General features: G+C 37.2%; 2 protein-coding genes across 2 annotated transcripts in view; one reads left to right on the forward strand and one right to left on the reverse strand.

Annotated features, from left to right (window-relative positions):
* The window catches only part of LOC129720117 (aquaporin AQPAe.a-like), a 40,427-nt gene extending 16,801 nt beyond the window's left edge, over window positions 1-23,626 (reverse strand). The window contains exon 1 of the mRNA XM_055671551.1: window positions 23,199-23,626. The gene's annotated coding sequence lies outside the window, so the exon portion shown is untranslated. The remainder of the gene's footprint in view (window positions 1-23,198) is intronic.
* LOC129720116 (uncharacterized) overlaps window positions 18,610-26,883 on the forward strand; it is a 50,877-nt gene continuing 42,603 nt past the window's right edge. The window contains exon 1 of the mRNA XM_055671549.1: window positions 18,610-18,631. The gene's annotated coding sequence lies outside the window, so the exon portion shown is untranslated. The remainder of the gene's footprint in view (window positions 18,632-26,883) is intronic.

Here is a 26,883-nt window from a genome sequence, read left to right on the forward strand (position 1 = left end):
AAGGACTCCGCGCGCGCGATTCATTTACGCTGCACCTGACGAGCAACTGCTCACTCTTATGCATTCTGCACGGGAAAAACGAATCGTTTACACTTCAGCAAAAGAGAAAGCCGAAGTTTTACACCTAAAACCGAAGTTTTGCTCCGCAAAGCCGAACGATGGCACGCGGCGTCTGTCATATAATTGCCATGGCTAGTGTGATTAATTTTTAAAGCCAAGGTAATTTTTCCCAGCATTCAAATGAATATTCTAAGCATTTTTACTGCCTGACGAGCCGACAGTAGCAAAATGACTCCAGAGATTTTATTACCAAAGCGCATTGGACATAACATGTTGGCCGCAAATGCAACTGATGTGTGACGATAAATGTATATATGAAAAATGGGTACTGAACTTTAATTAGCCACTCTAGTTTTTCAGCTTTTTACAGCCTTTTGCAAACGATCGCAGCTATTTTTTGCCAGTTCTTCACATCTTTTATTTTGTTCAAGATGTCCTTTTCTTGGATTCTCAGGTCAGTGTGACAACTTGGTGGTATGAATAAAAATATAGTGAGAGTAACGAAGGAATAAGCACGTATGGTCCACGTTGTTAGATGCTCATCCACTAGAACAATAGTGAATATTCCTAATTGCTACTTATTTCAAACAATTTTTTTTAATTTTTTTCTACTAATTCTTACAGAAACCAGGGGTGGCATTGCTCAGCTCGATTCGAACGATTCTCGCTATTTTCGAGTAGGTCACATACTGCCAGGTATGCTTTAAGCTTAAAAGGAGCTGTCATTGTCATTTGCCCTGCGGCTCATCTAACCCGCAAAGTCGAAAAAATTACGAAAACCGAAACATAACGCCCCCCAGCGATCATTTAGTTTTGTTCGAGTTGCTCGAAACGAAATGCGCAATGTCACCCCAGATAAATACTATTTCTAGGATGCCTTATAAATGCTAAACGAATTAGAACTAAAATAAAACTAGCATGTCCTTTTTTAATTACCGCGCGGTTCGATTTGTTGTTTGATGAGCACTCCGTTGCTTTTCAAGTACCGTCAGGCGGGATCAGATTGTGAGATTGTGACTTCTAACCCGTGACTTTTAAGCCATCTCTTCTTGGTCAGAAGACTAGTCTTTCTTGGTTGAATATTGGAGGGAATTTATTCATAAAAGTTTGGTCTTGTGATCGCCATGTGATGGCTAACCAACAATGGGTTGGTATGGCACAATTTCACCCCACTGGCACAATCTTACTCCGATTTTTTTATTTCATAAATCAGTATCGTTCATGCCTTGTTTCATTGGTCCAGGATACCACAAACTGGAACATGAGTATCCAAAAGTAACGATCTGGTGCCTCGGCCAGCACCACCAAAACGTACATATTGTCATGATAGTTCATTCCACAAACGCATTGATTACTATCTGTTAGCCTGATTCGCAGTAGATGTGCGTCTAACCCGTAGTGAAAGGATGAGGTCTGCCAGTTTGAAGGCGTACTCTGCCGAGAAAATTGCAAAAGTTTATTGTAGGCAATTGTAGGTCTATCATAAATATCACCATTTGTTGCGCCCACCTAAGCCAAAGTGTCCACCTTCTTATTAACCGGAATGGAACAATGAAAAGGGATCCACACTAAGGTAATCTAATAAGATTTTTCGGATAAAACATTTTGATGTTCCTGTACGTGTACGAAGAGTGCTGCATCGTTTTCATCGACGAAGATAATGGTCCGGGGGCATTTTTTGCGGCGTAAAATCTCTGTATAACTTCTGTTTTCTAGTCATTATGGCACGAAAATCAACTACTCAACACGTGTGACTGAGCTTTTTTTTTTCAATATGAAGTAGACAAAGCGTAGGTTATTATTTTTCTCATTTGGTTTCATTCATCTGCACGGTGCACCCGCCGTGTACTCGAGAAATAACACACGCGCACCTCCGAACTAATGCGTGTTAACGGCGTGCGAAAAAAATTCTCTTCGCGCGAATCGAGTAGTCTGCTCCTCGTGCGAGTCGACGGGTACACCTGGTGCAGAGAAATGCCAAGTCTGGCGGTGCCCACCACTGCACATAGGGGTATTTTGATTGAAAAGTTGGAAAAAATATTTTCCTGCACAATAACGCTGAAATTTTCATATTTAGCAGTTTCTATGTCTTTAATATGAAAATTATAATTGGAAGATAAATAATATCTACGTAGCAGTGATAAATAACTTTTCTTACTACACATTACACTTTTTATCCACTTTCACTATTTCATTCTATCACTTTTCACTTATCATTTGCATATACGTATTTCAATACTTACTTAGTGCCTTCGTCAGTGCTTATTTGGACTGTGGACACATAATTGCGATTAATTGGGCCATTTTTTGAGTAGTTAGTTTTGTGAGAGTATTCCGAAAATATTTTACGATTTCTTAATTGACGACTGGGTGCATAAAAATTTAGTTGCAATAATAATTTAGAGGACTGCACGCGTTGAGAAATAATGTCATTGATAAAGTAAAGCATTGAAAGTTCGCGGTGTTTTTTAAGTGCTTGTATGTCTATAAGCATGCAGCGTGCTTCATATGATGGTAAGGGAAATGCTGTCCAATTTAGCTTACGAAGCGCGTACAAAAGGAATTGTTTTTGGACAGATTTTTTTTTTTTTATTCTCGCTTGTTTTTCGTCGGTCTAGTTCCGCCACTGTTGTGGCCAATCATCGACGCCCAGGGAGGCGACTCCACACCCAGGACCCTAACTCACGACCAGTTTATTAACGTAACGGACCGGCGCCAACGGCTTTACTTCCTCATGCGATGGAAGGCGTGATCCCGAAGATTTTTAGCCTCAGAAAATCTCCCGGTGTCGGCTAGGATTGAATCTAGACCAGTTGGGTTGGTTGTGAGTGGATCACGACACCTCACAACCATCGACACCTATGTCGGCGGTGGGATTCGAACCCAGGCGTCGAGCGTGGTTGGCGGAGACGTTACCAACCACACTAGGCCCCCGCTCAAATTAAATGCGTTCTTTATGTGTTACAATATAGGGATTCCATACAATGCTACAGTATTCCAGAATTGGTCGGACGTATGTAAAATATAATAGTTTGATTGTATATGGGTCTTCAAAATTATGGCCGAAGCGTGTTATAAAGTCCAGCATACTATTTGCTTTGTTGATTATTGTGTTATAATGTTCTATGAATGTATGTTTGGAGTCTAAGACTACGCCCAGGTCCCTTACGAGCGTAGTACTAGCCTCGCAATTGACCTGTACACCAAATAGTTGACCGCGAAGTAATGATTAACAAAATAACAAACAAAAATTCGAGATTCGAATCGGAATGTAGTTCTGAAGTTTTGCTTTTATGCAGACAGTTTCAATACAGACTGCACAAAAATGAACGATTGCACAAAAACAGATTTAGCTGGAATTATATTCTTATTTATATTTGATTTTTATACAGTTAAACGAAGTTATATACAATAACGTTTATTTATCAGACTCATCCTAAAAATCATACCCAAATGTTACAACGACCTCCATAGAGGAATTGACTTGTTCTGGAACCAAGAGACTCAAAGTATCATTCATTGTAAAGAAGCGGATTTTGTTTCGATTAGATGCTGTCCACGTGCGCATGATAGCTGCTTTAATAACACCAATTCGCTGTTTAAGCATCTTTCGCGATATTAAGAACGATTCATTATTTGGAAAAACTTCGCCTAAAAATTTTTCATTCCATGGTGTGGCAGAGGATTCTTGAAGCCATTCTCAAAGAAGTTTCCTCTAAAAGTTTTTTTCGGTGTCTGAAAACACGTCGCGATTTCAAAAAAACAACTCATATATTAAAAAAAACATTGCATAGGATTGCATAAAATCATGATATATCCTAAACGCGCAAACATGCGCAAGTTTTTTTTTCTGGACCTGTTTAAGGACACTCGTATCTACTTAAAAATGAGTTTGTTTGTGCACAGAAACGTCCAGAACATAAAAAAAAACAATTTCGAAGTTCAATTCGAAAGGTAAAATATCCATAATTGACAATGCAAAATATACAGTCAACAAGACACCAAACTCTCCATCTAAAATGTTCAAAACCTAATTTATACCTCTCATTTGAAGATCCAGATTCGAAACAGGCCGAATAAAATTACCAGTATTATAAATTCCACCGAAAAAATCACAAAACTTCGTGTTCAAAATCTGCTTTGCTTTTACCTTCTAGTTTGACAGCTGTTGTGAGCCAAAAACAAAACAAATTAAAGCAAAATAGTTGCCATGGGATACCCCCACTATCTATTAATCTAGTGGTATTAATTATGGGGGCTCAATAATAATTTTGAGTTTTGCAATTTATTCCAACTTTTACACTCAAATACCCCTATGTGCACTGGTAGAAACTATTTTGGAAGTCCATAAAATGGTGTTTGAAAACGTGCTTTACAACGAGTATATCGTCGTTTTTGTATCACCTTTTTGTACATCACGACCATCCAAAGAGCATTACTCAAAAATGTACCGTACGATGATTTTGAAATTTTGACCAGAGAATCTGGATGTCATAACGAATTGAATGGTGTACTCAGATTCTTTGGTATATTTTTTCATAATAATGGTCTGTGGAAGCACCGTGATGCACACCTTCGGAGTCAACATCATTGGCACATTTGTTCCACATTTTGGTCTTCTGAGTGGCGTCCCGAGCCGTTTTTCCGCTTTTCTTAAGCTTCTGCTTCATTATTGTCCAAAATAGTTCCATGGGTCAAAATTGTGGGCGGTTGGGTAGATTTATGTCTTTATCGATCGGCTGTAGTGACAACTCACCAAATCTGCTTCAATGGAAGGTAGCACGCAATTTTTGAGGCATTCTCCCTTGTACAGCTTCGAGTCCATCGTCTTATTCGTCACGAGCACTTTGGTCCTTGCTCCGGCTTAAGACAATTTTGTCCATATAAGCAAACTTAAAATTCGCAGAACATCTTCTCGTGCCGTTGCCATGTAGAATTTTTGGCCAGGAAGCTGTCCGAAATCCATTTTGACGTAGGTTTTATCGTCGATGGCATCTTTGGTACTTCGTTAAAACTTGCTGGTATAATTTTCGAGCTCGAATTTTGGTGACGAAACTTTGCTCCAACGTTCTGTTTGGTTGCTTACTGGCTCGATAAGAACGATATCCTGATTGCCAACGAATTCTTCGAACGGTACTGCGAGCAGTAGTGTATTTTTGTGTGAATCCAATATCTGTCCAGGATTTGCTATGACGGTTCTCAACACCCAAGTAACACACGTTGGTATAGAATAGTTGACGTTACCTATTCTATGACATCAATATCACCAGAAAAGCGCAAAACATGAAGGCTAATAGAACAAGTACCGATAACTGCATGAAAGCGAGCCAACTTGATAGAATTAAGTGGCAAAATACATCTCGAGTACTAATACGGCAATGCGCAAATCTGTTGCTATGACAACTGTTAACCAGCGCATGCGCAAATGTGTTGTGTCTACGCAGTGCAACTAGATCGGCAGTTTCTTTTATCAGTGGCAGTTTTAATTGATTAAAAATGATGACAAAAAGTAATATTCAACCTTTCAAAAAGAGTTGTTTCTTTCGCTCGAATATTGAAATTGTTTTCGCATAGTTTCAACGTTATCTGGATATAAAATCTAAAACTAGAAAACGTTGTTAGATATACAATAACAAAAATCTGAAGTGTTGTTGGTTACACTGCAAGCGTTTTGTTTATCTTTTGATGGCGCGTTTTGACCCGCTTCGAATAAATATTGAAATCGTTCGTATAATTTAAATAATAATTTGATCAAGTAATTTTAAGTTGGGTGTTGAATGCTACGACTATTGTACTAAGAAAAAGCATTTTACAGGTACGTCGTGTTGTTTTTAGATGGTGTAATGTCTTACGAAAAGACCAAGTGATAGTGATTGTTATTCTTGAACTCATGTTATTAAAAACATCTCCAAAACCAGAAGAAACAAGCTTGTTTTCGAAATGCGGTTGTATTACTGATGAAAAACAACTTCAAACACAATATAATAACACAAGTTTTCAATTGCGCTTATAGTACACTTATATGACTACTTTTGTTGTTACTTGATTTCTATCATGTTTTGTGTGTTACTTGGGCACCTTCTTGTTCTGCTTGCACAGTCATATGTTCCACTACGACGCTCTTACCTTGAGACACTCGATCCACGCTCTTCCGCTCCCTGAAACATTTTATAAGGCGATTTTTAACGTTTTTGCGATTTTAATTGCGGATTGCGTTGGATTATCACGGTTGGTGTGCAGAATTTTTTCTTTCCTCTCGACTTCCATCTGGATTAACTTTTGACTTACTGCACGAAACACCGTGAAATTTATACCACAGAAAGTGGGCGCATAGATAAATATACCACTTTTTAAGAATTGGGTCCTAAAGCTATACCAGAAATATATATCATTCGAAAAAGCCGCGTTTTCTGAGCAAAACGTGATTTTTAAAAAATGTTTATCGTTTTCCTTCGATTTTTAAATGAGTAGTAAAAAACTGCTCGAAAAGTCCTAGTTGACGTTTCGCCCATGTACGGTATATGAGAGAACTGTTATTTGAGGCATGTCGGGCAGTTTTTTATTCTTCATTTAAAAATCGAAGGGAAACGATAAACGTTTTTTAGAAATCACGTTTTGCTTAGAAAATTGCAATCTTTCAGCTGATATATAAAAATCAGAAAACCGTTTAAAACTTTAGGACCAAATTCTTTCCGTGCCGCAAGCGTGAGTTCTCAAGAAATGCTGTTCCGAGCTTGTTGCTTGTAGACATTATCGCTGAGTTTGATATATCGAGTAGAATATCCAACATTACAACAGATAGCTGCTCTCTCCTGATTGTCATAAACAAACGACGCCATATTGGGTTCCGATAAAACTGTTTGACTTTACCACTTCATCACGACGTGGTGTAAGTGATGGACGACGAGACCTATCTAATTCTGGATGGCAACGACTGGCAGGGCACTTCGTATTCCCACACGAAGGAAGAGAGCTCCTAGGTGAAGTTCATTTTACACACCAAGAACCCCAACAAGGTGCAGCTGTAGCTGAAAAACAGCGAGAAGAGGATGTCAAAGCTACCAGACTGGCCGTGAACAGGGAAATTTATAGTACGAAGTGCCTGCCGGAAGTTGCGTCGTTCATCAAGAATTGTGGTATTTCTTATGGGCGATGATGCGGTGCTCTGGCCGGATCTGGCTATTACTCGAAGCAAGTGTTGATGAAAATGGACTTGCTAAATAATTATGCGGTACCCAAGTCAGCGAACCTGCCCACCGTCCCCCAGCCCATCGAGAATTTCTGGGCAAACCTGAAGCGTAAGATCTACTCCAACAGTTTTGTCGCAAAAACTGAAGAGGAATTGATAAATAAAACGAAGAAAAAACTCAAAAACATGCTTATATCCCATGGTGAATGTTCCGGTTAACTGTTGGAAGCACGGTGCTCCCACAAAATACCACCGGTGAACGCCAGTTTGTTCGTTATGATGTTCTTCATCTCTGGGCAAATTTTTGGAAAAATCGTAGATAGCATTTTTGAGTTATGTCCCTTTTATGTTAAAATGACCGATATTCTTTGGGAAGTCATACAAACTCGATCAGTAATTGGTTTCAATCTCTCAGATTTCAGTAGTACTTCGTAGTTATAGATATTTTGCCTGCCTACAAGCCATTGGCATAAGCGAAAAATAAGCCTAAGCTTTGAAAAGGGCGCAACTTCTTCATTTCAATACAAATTATATCAGTGATAGGTCACTTAACCGAAATTAACGCGTAAACAATAAACGATACATAGATAAATCCTTTTCAACTCAGACTTATGCTCACAAAACTAGACTACGTAACCCGAAGATAATGTTAAAATAAAGCTATGCTATTACCCAAAAATATAACCTCTAAGTACGCCATTGGGATACAGACAAATTAATTGCACGGGATAACACCTCGTATTTGAGAACCAACGTATTTAAATAAGCATGGTGATAGATTATTTTGGAGTTTTTTTTTTTTTATTCTCGCTTATTTTCCGTCGGTTTAGCTCCGCCACTATTGTGGCCAATCACCGACGCCCAGGGAGGCGACTCCACACCCAGGACCCTAACTCACGACCCGTTTATTAACGGACCGGCGCCAACGGCTTTACTTTCTCATGCGATGGAAGGCGTGATCCCAGAGATTTTTCGCCTCAGAAAATCTCCCGGTGTCGGCTAGGATTGAATCTAGACCAGTTGGGTTGGTTGTGAGTGGATCACGCCACCTCACAACCATCGACACCTATGTCGGCGGTGGGATTCGAACCCAGGCGTCGAGCGTGGTTGGCGGAGACGTTACCAACCACACTAGGCCCCCGCTCTATATTTTGGAGTTTACGAAGAACAAATATTCCGTTGATACACCCCCTTCCTGCTCACGCTAATGAGGTAGATAAAATCGGTTGCTGTAGGATCTCTATGTGCCGAATTGAATAATCAAATTATTAATTAATAAATGATCACAGAACTCATGCTCCCTTCCTTCTTCCACTTTACTACACCACTGAGATATAGCAAAGTCTCAGATGACACAGTAATTTCGCCAAACCCCACCCAAAAACCTTTGTAATAAAATTTGCCCAGCTATTGTGGAGGACGTTTTCAAGTTTACAAAGTACAAATCAACCCTCCTCATCCTTCCCCCTTGCCCACGCTCAAGAGATAGGGCAAAACTAACATGTTTGTTGCACTTTTTATACTCAAATAACCCTAAGGGCAAATTTTCACAGTAATCGGTTCAGTAGTTTCTGAGTCCATAGAGAACAGGCAGAGAAATAGGTAGACAAACAACGATGCCTACTATGATTGAAATGACGCAAATTTTTGACATTCCTGTCAATTTTCAACGCCTACTACAGTTTAAGGGTTTTATTCAGTAATCACAACATAACTTGAAATAAACTCTTGACCACTGGATCATATAAGTTTCAAGGGGGGTTTCTCCTCTTGGTTTTCCTGCTCTCATTTCATGCTGACACTAACGAGCAAGTTTAAGGTCAAAAATCTTATCCCCATTTTACACGTCGAAGTGAAATGGACAGCTCCGGTCCATTTGCCAGTTCATTGTTCGTTTCGGTTATCTTATTTAAAGAATCACCTCTCCGGTGTTTAGGTGGACACACGCTGACAGAAAATAAACAAAACTTGAACAGACGATTTTTTCGCAAATCCCACGGATATTTATACATTCATGACTACTTCACTGTTCTAAATTAACTCGTTCGCTGCGAGAGCAACAAACAAATTATATAATTGCGATTATTGCCAAGCAATGAACCTGGTAGCGCAGTAGTCCATCATTCTAGATGATGTTCGTTTCGTTTCGCCATTTGCTAACATAATTTTATACGGTGTTCTGAAATAATACAGAGCGTTTTCTTACCCACAATAAATCACAATCCTTATCAACCGAGAAGTTACTCCGAGGTGGCACATTGTGGCATATGCAGGCCGGCACCACTTGTAGTAATTATAACCGAACAACGGCTTGCATCAGAATTTATTTCGCCACGGTTCATCACGTGGTTATCACTTCACTTCGGAGCCATCGGGAAGGAAACTGACATTATCAGCTTTCGTTGTTCGAACCATTCAGAGTCAAGAGTTAAGTCAAAATTTAACACATCTTTTTTGCACAGTTACATTTGAATGCCTTTCCTTTGTGACTCGATTACCAAAAAAAAAAACCTTCTGCCGATTCGGTGGAACCCATCCATCAATCTTCATTATATGACGGGTTTTGTTGATAACCGGACTCGAAATACCCACGAATACTTTACACCTGAAATTTGCAATTGAAATTCTCTCTGACACACAGCACAAAACTAAGTTCTACCAATGTAATCTTATCATCTGGTACCATTGTGACGACGTAATGTGCAAAAGTCAATCGCCTGAGCCAAACGTGTGCAAAGTCCGACCGTTGACGTAAGGTAGAAAAGTGGGCTCGGCTCTACTTCAGTGTTTTCTGTTGGTTTGTCACAACTTCTTTACTTACTCAAAACGACTGTCCTTAATCGTTGAAGGAAGGTCCATAGTAAGCGCGTTGTTTGAAAACCCTCCAGACAATACGAACATGTCAACTGTCAACGTTGACTTAGACGATGACGCGCTTATCCACACGTAAACAGTGGAATGCTCTTCCATCGGTATCACGTGCGTTTGAAGATATGTACTGCGCATATCTACATTGTTCGTACAGCAGTTCAGCATGTTCTTAAATTAAATCTTGATCCGGCGGTTATGGGACTATACTTGCGACGGTTTACACCTAACTGAAGTAAGTGTGTGTACCCAAAATAGTAGCCTATCAAGGATAAAGATTTTCAAAAGCAGAACAAGCCACTGTTCGTCATTGTGCTTGATTTCTTTTTTGGCAAACGACCCGTAGCCGATACCTACCATGAGCATGTTTAGCTTTGTTTTTAAAAATACACATCTCCAAAAGCCAATCGGCGCCAATGTTGTGTAGCACTCTTAAGTAGTGGGGATAGTTTTTTATTTTTCCCGCCACTTTCTAATGAGATGCTCGCTGTTGGCGGTAGGTCAGAGGTTAGCTTTAATGTGTTTCACTGTTGCGAGTTTTGTGCTAAAGCACTTTCGCATGGAATGGTAGAACGTGGAGGTTTTTTTTTCGTATTAGGAATGGATACAGGGCTAGATGGATTTTTGGAGAGTGGTTTTCTGTCAGCTGAGCAAGTAACCAAGTGAAAAGATGTGAGTCGGTGTGTAAACTAAGCTCTTACGAAAACGGAAGGTATTTTCGCTGATAGTTGCGAAAAATGTATAATAATATGCAGAAATTTGTCGATAGTTTGGCTACTCTGCAAAACTAGCAAGATTGCGCTTTACATTGGCCATGATAACAATAGTGAGAATTTTGACGTAAAAACACATTTTAGGGTAATTTTTGAGAAATCCCTAGAGCTACGACTATCTTCTATTTTTAATCAAAAATATCTTAAATGTTTGCCGTAAATTACAGTCCTTTGAAAAAAATTCATACATTTTCATAATCATAACTACCTCGTAAAAAACTAAGCTGGGCTTAGAAAAAAAGTGTTTCCATTAAAAAAAAAAACACGGAGCAAATAATGAAATTTTTAAATTTGATTCAAGAATTGTACCAAAGTAACAAGTGAAGTTGGATAATTTGAAATATGCTGATTTGTGCTATTGGAAAATAGAGTATTTTTGAGGTTTTCTATTATGATTTGCAAAATAATATGTTAATTGCATTTGGATTGCGCGAGAACAAACCATAAAAATCAGAGACAATATTTCACCGACCCAAGCTCTTTGCAGTCAAGAAAAAAAAAAAAAAAAAAAGATTGCTAATAGTCAACTTCTAGTTTTCGTAACAAACATCGTTACAGAAATTTCAATTTTCATCTTGAGGCTAATTGTTTACTAGTTTTTGCGATTTTTATCATTTGTGACAATTTAATAGGCAGCACTCATATTAAAATTTTTCTGTTTTTTTTTGTGGAAAACTGAAAACAAAATTTTTTTATCAACTAAATTTAGGTTATATTTTCAAACTCACTCCAATATCGTCAATTAGAGTTGATAAACGATAGAAAATTTGCTCTAACTTTTGATAGGAATATACAGCATGATTTTTTTCTATAAACCTTTGAATTTATACTAATTCTGCAAATATAACTAGATAATCTATGCTCAAGCAAATAATAATTCTACAACTTATTTTCAATTCCTTCTCCAGCCTTAATTGTTTTAGATCAATGTCGATTTGAAATTTTCGATTTCTTAAAAATTTCAAGTGGAGCAATTGTGGTCCCTTAAGGTCCAAACCCGAAGAAATTTGTTTTTGCATCAAAATACATTAAAAATCATATATAGAAGCCAAAGCAAAATAAAATTGTCGCATTGTGTAATTTGGGACAATTGTGTAATTTCCGATTTTTCTAAACCTTTCACACCTTATCGAATGATATCAATATATCATTGTAAAAATAATGCTGCAAATAGATTGTACGCCTCGTTTCAAAGAATTGTACATCACAAATCTGTTGGGAAGCATGACCAAAATGTTTAAAATTAGAAATAATAAACTTGTAAAATTTAAACGTTTTTGACTTGAAAATTGTTGGCCCTACGAGAAATTTTTTTATTCACAAATCAGTTGTCTTGACTCGAGAAAAAAAATTCTTTCTTTGGCCCTAAAGGCAAAACTGCAAAAAAGTAAAAGATTATAAGTTCTCAACCATTCCTGTGAAATTTGGTGCCCCCAACCATCAATACTCTTAGATATTTAAATGAATTTTCTCGTAAACATAACGTTGAAGCGACCCGTCTAGCAATTACTATGCGATACTTTGACGTAAGTTGACGCATTTCTACACTGGCTAGAGGCACCAAATTGCACAGGAATGGTTTAAAAGCTATAATCTTCCTTAGGAAACTATTTTGAGCTTTAGGACAGCATTTTTTTTTGCTTTTGTCGACCAGTGTAATATTCGAAATGAAACATGTTTATATTGCTTTCACAAAAAATATTGAACATTTCTACGCTTTTTTTCACATCGTGAATTTAATTATAAAAACATCTTCCATGATTACTCAGAAATGTTGCTAGGGACGATCCATTAATGATGTCACGCAAAATTTGGAAAAAATTAACTCCCCCCCTCCCCCTTGTCACAAGCTGTCACAACTTCCTTAACCCCCCCCCCCCTTAATTACGTCACGTTTTTAAACCCCCCTCCCCGTTTTTTGGTAATAATTGATTGAAAATCGAGAAATTTGTTAGGAATGCATTTTTTCTTAATAAGAACGATTTTACTGAGAGAAAAACTGAAACGAAAAGGAAAAGAAGATTATAGAAGATAACTAGAAAAGGCGTTTAGTTCTAAGTCCAAGGATGCTGTTGATGGAGTCGTATATCGACGACTTAGGAAGCCGAGACAGTAACTGCAGCAGCATTGCTGATTTTTGAAAGACCATCAATATTTAGTTCCTCTCCTTCAATCAATTCGCAATCCAAATCTTCTCCACATGTTACAATAGCCAAGCATTTTTATTTACGTTTTGTCACAATTTTGGAATGGATTGGATTGAGAGACACTAAAAATTAATGAATAGGCGCTGTCATTCACTAACGAACATGCAAGGTAAAACAGAATTAATGAACATTGTGCTTTTTAACTTGAAAAAAAATTGTCATTTATTTTATCTAAAGCAAATGTTAAGCAAAAAAAAGGATCGTAGAACTATAAATGAATGATGCAAATATCATAAATAGTTCTGAGTTGAACTCTGTGATTAGGTATGTGACTTTTTTATTTATTAATTTTTTTTTGAGTTTAAATGTGATGTCACACTCAAGCTAACCCCCCCCTCCCCCATATGTCACAAAATGTCACAATAATTGAAACCCCCTCCCCCCCTAAAAGCATGACATCATTAATGGATGGTCCCCTAGCAGTTTGCAAACTCATGTAAGAGTGTAAATACGATTCGGTATGATAATAATTACAATAAAAATGTGGTCATACATTTCAACTGCATATTTCAGTATTAACATCACCTTAACATTAAAAACATACTGATGCTTCTTTTGTAGTTAAAAAAAAGCAAATCCTTCCTCCTTGAAAAAACATTTTTATTAAAATAACTGGCATGATTATGATTACTATCAATCACATAAGTAACCAGTGGAAGTGACAAACACTTGACAAAGAAGATAATGAATTCAAGCTACCCGCAAAATGATTTTTTTTAGGCTACCTACACTACCATTCCGAAATAGCTATTTTTTGCCTTTCCTTTCTAAACAATATATAAAATGAAATTTTGACGTGAGACTACGTCTTTGTTTTCTATACTGGTATGCATTCTGTAAATTGGAAATGAAACTGGCAAATGTTGTGTCAGATTACAAACGATAATAGCAGCATTACCACATAATGGATAACAATAACCAATATGTTGTTGGATAGATAAAATGTTGAACAATTTTGTAATACGCTAGTTATCATAACTTTTTCATGGCAAAAATCGGTAAAAATCGATGAAAAGTGTCAAGGTCAAATTTACGCGAACAATGAACTAGTCATATGCGAGCATTCCTAGCACAGACGACATGAATAGACACCAACCATTCCCTGTGATATTTCCTGTATCAATACCCAAAAAATAAGTGACAGAGTCTCCCAGTCTCAATAGGTCAATTTATGTTTGCTTCCATGAACATTGACTAATTTGATGTCCCGAAGGTAAAGGTTTTCCGAAAAGTTTGAAACAACCCCTGTTCTTGAACAATTTCTAAACCTGCTCTTAGAGCGTAATAGAAACTGATGTCATGAAAGAAAACATGCTGGTAAAAGCAGCAGTACCGTAGAGTATATGTGGAGCAGAGTGCCTCTAGTTTCTCGTCGTCTATAATTGCAACGGGCACGACTTCTGTTCGCGTGCAATCAAAACTGGTGATTGAAAGTTTATCTTATGAATATGATAAAAACCATAAACTACTCAACAAGAATTGAACCTTTTTGCAACGGTTATAAGTCATTTATATTTATTTTTTATCCCGATTTTCACTAAAAAATCGTGACCGACATAGTATCCAACGAGTATGTTCCTAAAAATACTAATTTATAGAAGAGTAAGAGCCGGCGAGTGCTTATGATTTTTTTGTCTATTTAGGCCGATACGAATTCCATTTTCATTTTATGTCACCACCCCCCTTCAAAAATGTTGAAAATTGGAAGGGGCAGAAAAAAAAAGTTTCGCTAATATTATTCACTTTTCGACAGCATATATGCTTAACCCTCTAGTGCGCAAATTATTTTTTAGACGGACTTCGAAAAAATCACTATGAAGCTTTACAAACTTTTTTTAAGTTCTTATTGAAGCTTTTTAGAGGCGGCGCTGGGCACTAGAGGGTTAATTTAGCAACAAACAAGTCCAGTGACAGTGAAAGTGTCCAAATGATTAATAATGATAATAATGTGATATTCTTCGACACACTTTTGCATGCAAGTTACAAACGTTGTAACTTGCATACAATTTTTTGATGAAAGCTTTTTTTTTTCTTCTCAGTGTTATTTATTTTTTGCCCTCCCCTTAGATAACTTTGATAACCGTGGACCTAAAAACTATTCAAAATTTGTATCAGCCTTACTAAGATCTATTTAAAATCTTTTTTTTACATTTCAACATTGTTAGATATTTTTTTATTTTTAACTTTACAAATAAAATAATATACTTATATTAGCTTTCTTCGTAATACAGTGAATTGTTGGCAAATTGAACAAACTTGTGAAGCAAAAAACAAAAATAAATCTTTCTAAACTTTAACTTCGTTGTGATTGTTAAATGTTATTTGCACAAAAAAACCACTACAGGCACAACATCACCAAGTGTAAATGAAGTTTTTTCGAGTGTATTTAAATATATTTCTAATGAAATGAAGGGGAGCCTGAGAATTAAAATACGTAAATCACTAAACAAACGAATTTATTGTGTCTGTAATGACAGTAATTTTAGTGTTTAGTCCCACGTTACCATATCATACAACCCTAGAGCTGTATACCTTGTAGTATTTTAAATTTATCTATACTATCTTTCGAAAAGGACTGAAATTTTCAGTTTTCACAATCGATATATCTGAATAATGACAAAAGATGGAGAAAAGTTGTGGATGGATAATCTGAAGTGAATTATCTGAAATTTAAATAAAAATATACTGAAAAAGTAGAATTTAAGATCCTACATTAGAAAAAAATATTTTAAAAACAAAAACTAATTTTACAAAAATTCATTCACACAGATTTTTTCAAAATATTTTTATTGATAGATAATTGAGTAGCCTATACCTTCGTTGAGCAAACCAAAGTGGGCACTCTTGAGGAAAAAAGTTTTCCTAACTTTCTCAAATGGTTTCATACATGGTCGTCTAGGGGATTCATACATGGGGAGCTTCGTAGCCGCAAGGCTACAGAGTCAAGCGACTGGTCGTGGGTTCGAATCTTAGTAGAATTGGACCATTTGGTTGTCAAAGGACTTTAACATGGGTTTATTCTCAGGCTCTACACTACATACCCTACCTTCAAGCTGAATTCTATAGTATCCCTGCTGACTTTCATCCTAACAAAAAAGTCCCTCTTATAATAAAACTGGTCTGAGTAACGTACAACAGTTCTCTTCAGGGAATTGTAATTATGGCGCGGTCTTGGCTGGAGGAACGCGGTTTCGGTAAGACTCATTCCTCTTGACATAATAAGTCCCTCTTAGAATTAACCTGGCCAGAGAGGAACGTTAGATGTAGCCTCAGTCCAGGGAATGTAATTTAGCGATATTGAGAGGATAGAAATAGTAGGAGGGTGGTATTCAAGACACGACCGCATAGTTGGCGTAGGACTACAATAACGATATATTTTTATTTTGTTTGATTTGAGCCCGTTTTACTTTTTTAGTTTGCTTGATTTATTTGAACCAATTTGAGCTCAACATCTTCCAAAAGGAAGGTATTTTGGTTCGAGTGGTAATATCAAGTGTCTAGGTCGTCAGCTCAAATTCATCAAGCGACACCTCAAACGACTTGGAACTAAAACTAGTTCATTGGTAGCCATTTCTACTGTTAAAGTCATCTTTGACCATTTAAAAAGTAAAAAAGTCAAGAAAAAAGAACTGTTCATTATTGGCATGGTTCGATTTTGGCAACAGAAAAAATTCTGGCGTGTTGCCAAAATCGAACAGGGTCTGTATTTCGATAATTTTTTTGCAGCTTTCTATCTTAGAAGAAAACCTAAATTAATCCACCTAGCGGTCAGACCCAGCCTTTCTCATTCAAACTTTTATTTGTAAAAATAGATTTACATGAACGCTTCAATCCAATAAATGTATATTCACTCCTAAAAAATATTGATGTTGTAATCTATACATATAAAAATGCAATCCGGTCTGTCTGTCTGTCTGATCCATATAGGCTCGAAAATTACCGAACTGATCGGCGTGAAAATTTGTATGTAGGGGTTCTTGGTGCCGACAAAGGTTCCCATGATAGTTTGAGACCCCTCCCTTTTCTGGAAGGGAGGGGTCCCATACAAATGAAACATAAATTTCTGCACAACTCAAGAACACACCAAGCAAATGAAACCGAAGTTGGCATGTAGATGTTTTAAGGGGTAAAAAATATGTCCATAATGTTTTGACACCCCTCCTTCTTTTGGAAGAGAGGATGCCATACAAATGAAACACAAATTTCTGCACATCTCGAGAGCTAACCAACTAAATGGAACCAAATTTGGCAGGTTAATGTTTTAGTGGTAAACATATGTTCCATAATCGACCTTAGGCAACATTTTGGATTGTAAGATAGTAACTTCCGGTTTCTGGAAATCAGCCTAAAATGGACGATTACCGTTAAATATGAGTATCTCCGGAAGTAGAAAGATGCACAGAAGCTAACAATTGATCACAGACACAATCTTGAATTTTAAGATGGTGACTCCCGGTGTCTGGCAAACAGCCGGAAATGACCAAATACCATTCAATATTAATGTTTTCGGAACCAGAATTACGCCCAGATGACGCCCAGAAGACAGAAATTGATTTCACAGGCAATTTTAAAGTTCAAAATGACGACTTTTGGTTTCTGAAAAACAGCCCAAAGTGACCGAATACCACCCAATATGAGTATCTCCGGAGCCAGAATGTTGCAAGAACACCACTATGAATTGTAGAATGGCAACTTCTGGTTTCTGGAAAACAGCCAAAAATGGCCGATTTCCGTCTGACATGAGTATCTCCGGATCTAGAATGATACACAGCAGCTGAAATCGACCACACATCCCATTTTGGATTCTAGGTTGGCGACTTCCGGTTCCTGGGAAACAACCGAAAATGATCGAATAACACCCAATATGGGTGTTTCTTCAACCAGAATGACGCTCAGAGGCTAGAAATTATCTCAAATACCATTTTGAAATCCAAGATGGCGACTTCCGGTTTGTGAAAAACAGCCTAAAATAACCAAATACCATCCAATATGAGTATATCTGGAGCTAGAATGATGTAATGAGCTAACATTTCACCTCAGGCACCATTTTGAATTGCTAAATGGCAACTTGTAGGAAACAGTCGAAAATGACCGAATAATACTCAAGATGAATATTTCTGTAATCGAGATGATGCATAGAAACCAAACATTGACCCTTGACACCATTTTGAATTTAAAGACAACCACTTTTAGTTTCTGTAAAACAACCAAAATAACTAAATACCTCCCAATATGGGTATTTCCGGTGTCAAATTGATGCCAGAAGATCTGCTAAAAATGACCGAATACCACCCAATATGAATATATTCAGACTTAAGGCGATGTATTGAAGCCAAAAGTCGAGGATATTGTCATTTCGATAAACCCAATCATTTCAAACGATTTGTTATTTGACTTTGATCTTATACTATGGCCGATTCGTCGTGCATTTGCAGACTTTTAACACATCGCAAGGAATCAATTGAACTGGAACGTTCAAATAGTACGATACCACATTTAAATTATGTTGAGGCCACATATATCGATCAAAGCAGGTATAGTTTTAAATAGTCTTTGAATTTCTTCGCTTTCCATAACTTTTGAGCCACATATCAAATTGTTATGAAGTTTGTTATTTGTAAGTTCGAGAGATGACTCGTTCGTGTGACACTAGTTATGTTCAAATAAGTCATGTAATCTTTGAGATAATAGACTTCCGTTGTTTTATTAACAATTTAATACATAACGGTTGCTTAAGTTCGATTATAATTAAATGAAATGGGAACGTATAGGGCAGCCAAACTTTGAAACCACGTGTTAAATCATAATTCATCAGTTAACCTTCAACTAGCCCGCTCATCTGATAATACTATTGATTAAATCAGTTGTGTACTTTCTGAGATAATGATGTTTCGTGATTGTCACATTTCGGTACATTACAGACGAAGTTAGAGTTTGATGACAGTAAAATTTAATAGGGTGTTATGAGTCAGCTAGACCTTTCATTTGACACTAATTTCGTGAAAATCAGTTCAGCCATCTCTGAGAAAAGTGAGTGAGTTTATGTATTCTTCGGAAAATGTTTCTTTTCAAAGCTAGATTTCACATTTTTAAACATAACAGGCAAAGTAATAGTCCGATTGCAAAAACTCAATAGGGTCTTATGGGGTAACTAGACCTTTCATATGACACTGATTTTGTGGAAATCGGTCCAGCCATCTCTGATAAACATGAGTGAAATTGAACAGTCTTCAGAAGACGTTTCTTTTCATAACTTTTGAACCACATGTTCAATCTATAAAAAATTCAAAAGTTAAGGGTTTTTAAGGTATCCCGTTCATTTGATACCAATTTCATTGAAATCGGTTGTGTGGTTCCTGAGATATTGATGTTTCGTTATTTTTACACTTTTAAACATAACCTCTAAAATGAAAATCCAATTACAATGAAGTTTAATAGAGTCTTATGGGGCAGCTAGAACTTTCATTTGCATATAATTTCATGAAAATCGGTCCAGCCATCTCTGAGAAAAGTGAGTGAAAAAAAAATCTGCACATACACACACACACACACATACAGAACGGAGTCGAGTGATATATGCCATTTGGCCCTTTGGAGCACTTTCACATTTCGGTTTTGCAAGTGATTGCTATTCCTTTCTAGGAGAAAGGCAAAAAGTTAAAAAAATTATTAATTAGGAGTCAAATATTCGTGCTGTAGAAATAGCGAAATAGAAGAAATGACTTTGAATTGTACGAAATTCAATCACGAGCAATACCGGGAACGTACGAATAGCACAATACCAAATTCAAATTTTGTTAAGGCCATATGTTTTGATCAAAGCAGTTACAGTTTTAAATAGTCTTTCAATTTCCTTTCTTTTCATAACTTTTTAACCACATATCAAATTGCTATGAATTTTTTTACTTGTGAGTTTGAGAGACAACCCGGGGTAACCTATAGGAAAGCCAAACTTTTCATTTGACACTAAGATTGGTGAATTGAGTCCAGCCATTTTTGAGAAAACGAGTGAACTTTAAAAGTCACCGGAACATGTTTCTTTTCACAATATTTGAACCAACCAAATTCATCAATTAACCTTTAACTAGCCCGTTCATTTGATACCAATATTGTTCAAATTGGTTGTGTACTTTCTGAGATAATGAAGTTTCGTGATTTTTTTATTTTTTATTCATTACAGACAAAGTAAGAGACCGATTACATTGAAATTCAATAGGGTGTTATGAGGCAGCTAGACCTTTCATTTGACACTAATTTCATAGAAATCGGTTCAGCCATCTCTGAGAAAAGTGAGTGAGTTTAAGTAGTCTTCGGAATATGTTTCTTGTCAAAGCTGGATTTCACATTTTTAAACATAACAGTCAAAGTAATAGTCCGATTGCAAAAAAAATCAATAAGGTCTCATGGGGTAACTAGACCTTCCAAATGACACTGATTTTGTGGAAATCGGTTCAGCCATCTCTGAGAAACATAAGTGAGATTAAACACTCTCCAGAACACGTTTCTTCAAATAACTTCTGAACTACACAGTCAATCTTCATGCAACTCAAAAGTTGAGGGTTTTTTAAGTAGCTCGTTTATTTAAAACCAATTTTGTTAAAATCCGTTGAGTAGTTTCTGAGATAATGATGTTTCGTGATTTTCACATTTTTAAACATAACCTCTAAACTAAAAATCCGATTGCAATGAAATTCAATAGGGTCTTATGGGGCAACTTTACCTCTCATTTGCAATTAATTTAATGAAGATCGGTCCAGCCATCTCTGAGAAAATCGAGTGAGATTGGGAGAGCGTTCCATACACACACACATACACACACATACACACACACGTACAGAAAATGCTCAGCTCGTCAAACTAAGTCGATTGATATACGAGACTCGACGCTTTGGAGCACTTTTATACCTTTGGTTTTTCCAGTGATTGCTATACCTTTCTAGGAGAAAGGCAAAACAGTGGTATAATATGCGAAATTTTATTCCAATTTCGTTCTGCTGAGAATGCAGAATTCATTTGAGAAAAACAGTTTTGAAGTTTGTCGATTGATTTTCGACATCTCATGACTGTCAACACGAAATTTCTGCTAGTGTTATACGAGTGTTGCGTGACTGAGAGGGCTACGCTATAGCCGTTTGTACCTCCTAGCTGCCAACACGAAATGAGAGATTTATATTCGGTACACTCGTATTATATAGTGAACCAGCCGGTTACCGAGAGCGAGTCAACTTTTCACTAGTTTACTATAAAAATACCAATTATTATGCCACGAATTCAAGAATAATCACTTGAAGATACTACATTATCGTTACACTTTTCACAGCATATAGGGTAACGGGGGTATTTTGGCCCACATGCATATTTTGACCCACCCGGTTACATTTTACGCATTTTATCTGATAAATTGAATGAATATTAGAAAACTAGGCATGCAACATTGAATAACACATCTAAGAATCATACTACACTATAATTTCTGGCGAAAAACTGGCTCTAGGTAGTGTTATTTTGGAATTAGCTCATACATATTCAAAGTCATGGCTGAGTCAACCCAAAGTCAAGAGGAATTGGTAATATACAAGTCAACGTCCGGAAGCTATTGTAACAAATATGTATGCTTTTGAAACAATTCGTTGTTGTAGTAACATCAATAAAATTTCATAGAAACAGTTTGTATACTCTAGCATGTTGGAAAAAGTTGAAAAAGTGGTTAAACGCATGGCCGAAATATGTTTGCCTCTTTCTGAAGCAAACATATTTTGGCCATGCCAAGTTTTGACATCTCTTTGGTTACCGTTTGGCCGTGGCACGTGAACAAAGAAGCAGCCTGTGACAATTTACAGGTAATTACTTCTTAATTTATCACATTTAACGACATGAATGTAGATGAGAATGCCTTACAAACCGCAATAAGCCAAATCTTCTCATTTTTAGATGCCTAAAATTTACAAAAATTCACAGCAGAAGGATGTTCTCCTCAAACCCACTATTTTTGCTCTTAAAATACCGATGATGATCTTAAATATAATTTGTCTGAACTATTTCCATACACGTCTGTAGATATAAAGGTGGGTCAAAGTGAAAATTTGGTGGACCAAAATATGTTATTAGTACTTCGTAGAAATTTTGATATTTCTAGGATATTTTTAGTAGTATTACACATTACGCTAAAATAATATTTTTCAACAGGAGATTTCAGCTGTGTAAATGTCATTCACCTGCACTGAACATACTGTAAAGCAAAAACTTTGATCTCGCTTTAGTGTGAGAATTCAAGATTCAATTGCGAAACGCTCCTCTCAATTACGAAACAATGTTTGCTTGCATGTTACGACGTTACATAATCCATGAAATCGTTAGGAAAGATGATTATTCTGAATCCGAAAAACTGTTCGTATTATCTGAGGGTAACAATGACGCTTGATTTCGTTTTCATGATTTGCCATGTCATATTAAAAAAACTACAAAAAACTATGAAGAAATGATAAATAGTATTTAAGCTAAATCATAACCTTCAAGACCACTAAAATATTTCCAATCATTTTGGTTTATCATTTGTTCGTTTATTACAGGGACCTTGAAGTGAATTCGTCACTCTTTTTTGCCCCTTAGACCTAGTTAGCTTTGTGTAATTATTATTTTTTTTAGATAAGCAAGATTGCAAAATTCCGATTCCAACCAAATGTTCTTCACAAACAGCAAGTGATCCATTTTTCGGCAAGCAGGCGGTTCTTTCGAACTACATTCGAAGGTGCCTTTCACACTGTTAAGGTGCAAGATATTTTTTTCTACAATGTTACTAAAACAGGTTCTGAGTTGTTTGCGCACTTGGGGGTGCTACGGGTCGTTCATCGAACCGACTTTTTTTCCCTTCAATTCCAAATAATTTATTCCACACAGTGGCAGTCATTATAAGCGCCACGAAGGTAATTCAGTTCACGTGCAAGCGTTATCATTTGGCTGGCGACCGAAAACGAAAAATGCTTGACCATTTTGGATCATCGTCCAGCTTGATGGATAAAAACATTCCCCTCTTTGTTGGCTCACCCGCACTCTTTGTCTTCACTTGGGGCTGTAATCTATAGCTCAGATGTTGCAACTTACATGCTTAATGGAACACCACCTTGAAAGCAACTCGAAGTAGTAGACAAATTGACACTGCACTTCACACTCCTATTTCCCGCTGATTTCTCGAACACGCGCGGATTTCTTCAAACCGGTAAAGAGTATCCAAAACCGTTAATGGCAACACAAGAGTCCTTTCGATCTGAAGAGCCACCAGGATCGGACTGACTGACTTATAACTATCGACAGGGCGCAGTTCAACTGGGAGGAAGTACCAACCGTGTACCGTCTTACGTACTGCCGCCAGGCAACTGATAATGGAGCTTCTTGAGGCGGCGTCGGTGCACTTTGGCGCTGCCGTCGCGAAACCGTGCAGCAGTCGTTACAGTAGCGCACTAAGTATTTGCCGGGGGGCTGAGCGGACGCTGATAGACACGGTGTAAGTACGCGTACGCGACTAAGACTAGCGCGAACCGGTCACTCGTATGATCGATGACTGTGGTGCGATAACCGTAAGAAAGTCGAGCAGAGCTGATTGTTTCGAAGCCACAATGACGAGGGGTTGGTGGATTTTCCCCCAAATTACTAATCGTCTTTTTTTTACTTAACGGCACAAATTTCTCACTCAACAACGTATGATTTCCACGTTGCGTCTAACCTTGAATCTCCAACTTTCGAACGTCTGAATGTTATTCAGCATTTCATTTTCCACTTGGTCATTGCGATCCAACTAAAGGAAAATAGACCATTCCTTTCGGACGCCTTCCTCCGACCGACGATGTCTTACAACTACGAGACGATAATTTTGATCGTGTTGTTTGGACATTTTTTTTCTTCGGTTCTTCATATCGAGGAAAACATGCATGCAATATCATCGCGCACTGTTTATTAATTTTCATTCATGGGTGTTTTCGAGTTCAACCACAGACAGGCGCGTTGGAAACTGACCCGCTTCGTTCGACACAGCGAGGGTCAGCTGGGATTTATGTGGGAAAATGCGTTTATTTTTAGATTTCGTTTTCGAAAGTTCAATACATTTTGAATGGTCCGGTCATGACGGACGGGTGAGTGTGATTTGATTTTTGTGAGATTCGTGATTTATGGTTTGTGTACTATCAGTAGCAAGGCGGAGCCGCACACGATAAAGTTGAGAAAAAAACTTTAGTGTTTATTTGATGGCGGTTGATAAACACAATGGCTTATTGACTGAATGAAAATTACAACAATAAGCTAATTTTCATCAAACAGAATTTAAGATTCGGATTTTTCTACATTTCCTTAATGGTTAACTTTCGAAATTGTTTTCACCAGATTCAAGTTCATGCACTTCCTGGATAACTTTTCTGTTTCGATCAACTCCTAATCAAACTATGATAAGATAGTATTTTGGCTCATATTTAGCTCCTCATTTTAAATTTTATAAGCTCCGATATTTGTTTTGCAATAAATCACAAATTAGGAAAAAAAATCAGGAAATATTACTAGACAATAGCATGAATTAGTCAGAGATATTCAAATTCCAATTTATGGAAAATTGAGGAAAATCCCCGTGACCGATGTCGATTTCCCACACGGTTGTGATATCGAGTTCGATTCCCGATCAGGTCGAGGATCTTTTCGAGCTGAAAATTTTCTCGACTCAGCACTGGGGTACGGTGTATCGTTGTTGTAGGATAAGTACCTACAACATGTAAAATGTGCCAAATATCGATAACCAATTCTCTCAACTAATAATCGAGTTGATCGAGACCGCATTAGCCTCACAGGCTAGCGTGCGATATTGTTACGGAATATTACAATAACAAAACTGATCCTTTTTAACCTAACTTAATTCTAATTTTAGGGACGGTTAACCCGAGTACCCGATCAGGGTTAAGCCTTTAACTTGTTGTTCACTTATGCTGACTACAATGGAAAGGATGTAAGATTGTAACAGATTATTCTTTCGTTTTATTTCTGCAAATATAAAACATCTAATGACACACCGTGATAAACCTAGTATCAATAATCAATCTAATTTGAATAATCACATCCATTTTGAGTCCATCTGATGAGTTGTCCAAAATTGCCATTTCGAAGCAGATTTCCAATCTTGAACATGGTCCCGAAGATCTGGATTTACGGGAACCATATGGGGACCAAGCGCTCTTCAGGTTCCATATACTAAAAAAAGACAAATTTTCCAATCTTTTAATGGGTCAAGATTGAAAATCGGTCAAGAATTGAAAAAGTAAAAAGCATTTCATTTACCCGGGTACCCTGCCGAGTGCTTACGTGTGTTAAAATTGCCGAGTACATAACGGTTAAGATTTTCACAAAGACTGTTTCAATAATAAAAAAAAATCACAAGAAGGTTGTATGCAAAGCCACGACCGCAAGGTTGAAGTAGAATACTTTTACAAGAAAGATAACCTGGCTGCTTGCGTGTCAGTCATTTTTTCTAGTAAATAAATGTTGACCGTTCATTGGCAGTATTGTGATCTCTTTTTGTCTGATATTTTGAATGAAGTTCATTGGTTATTTTTAAATTTTGTGCAAATGAGAAGTTGAAGTGCTGCTGAATTGTAATATGCACATTTAATACAACATCATTGAACGGGAACAGAACAAAGGCTACGGTTATGCAGAACGCGAATGCCGGCGCGATGCGATTCGCCTTACCGTGGTGAAATGTACAGCTCTTTTTAAGGCGAAGTAGAGCTATACATTTCAACAGATTTCGTCTTGCCGAATCGCATCGCGCCGTTATTTGCGTTCTGCATGACCGTAGCCAAACACTAAGCGACGCAAACACGTAATAATAGTCAGAGTATGCATGTAGATGAAGATAATTAACTTTGGATTATAGCGCAAAACAAGAAAATATTAACTCTTCAAATAATCATTTGTGTTCTTCAAATTTCAGTTGATCAATTTAATATCCGATTAAATGTTTGTTTATTATCTGATGAAGCTCTTCTAAAGGCCAAATGATGCATTCCCAATTTACTAGGTCCATAACTCTGCCGACCGTGCTTGGGAAAGCGCTGTTTAACGACCAATCAGAGGTTGAATTTTGTGTTTTGACAAGGCTTAAGAGTTTTCAATAGTACAATAGTTCGAATGATAAAATTGCAATTTCATGCATTTGGTAGGAATCTTAGAAGGTTTTATAATCGATTGCTGCAAAAACGAAGGAAATCCATCGAAAACTAACCGATTTATTAGCATTTGAAATTTTTCTCACTTTTTTCAGTTTTAGATTTTCATTTTACATCCTTATGTAGCCGAACTTCCTGAGAGAAGTATTCTAATTCAAAATTAAATCTTCAGTAATTCATTTGTTGTCCTTATAAGGACAATTGTTCAATTTATCATAGGATGTAGTGTTTATCTTACATCTCTGTGTTACCTTTATAGTGAAAACTAAGGCGCACGGTCAACACAATGAGAAAGGTGTTTTCACATTGAAAACTAGACACGGCTTTACTGGAGGAAGTGTTGGCAAATGCATCTACCGCTAATACCACCGCTATCATACGAAAGCGCGTCGTTTCATGTTCGGAATATCAACAACGAAACATGACGCGCGTCTAAGCATAACCCGAACTGTTTCGCCGTGCTGCTCCCATTTACCTTTGAATCGGCCTCAGGGAAGTACCGGCTGCATCTGCATCTACCGCTGAGGCTGTCACTATATTGCTGTTGGTACCAAAAGCTATTAACTCTACAAATAAGTGTGTTA

This window comes from Wyeomyia smithii, chromosome 2 (genome assembly GCF_029784165.1).
Source record: "Wyeomyia smithii strain HCP4-BCI-WySm-NY-G18 chromosome 2, ASM2978416v1, whole genome shotgun sequence".
Lineage (NCBI taxonomy): Eukaryota > Metazoa > Arthropoda > Insecta > Diptera > Culicidae > Wyeomyia > Wyeomyia smithii.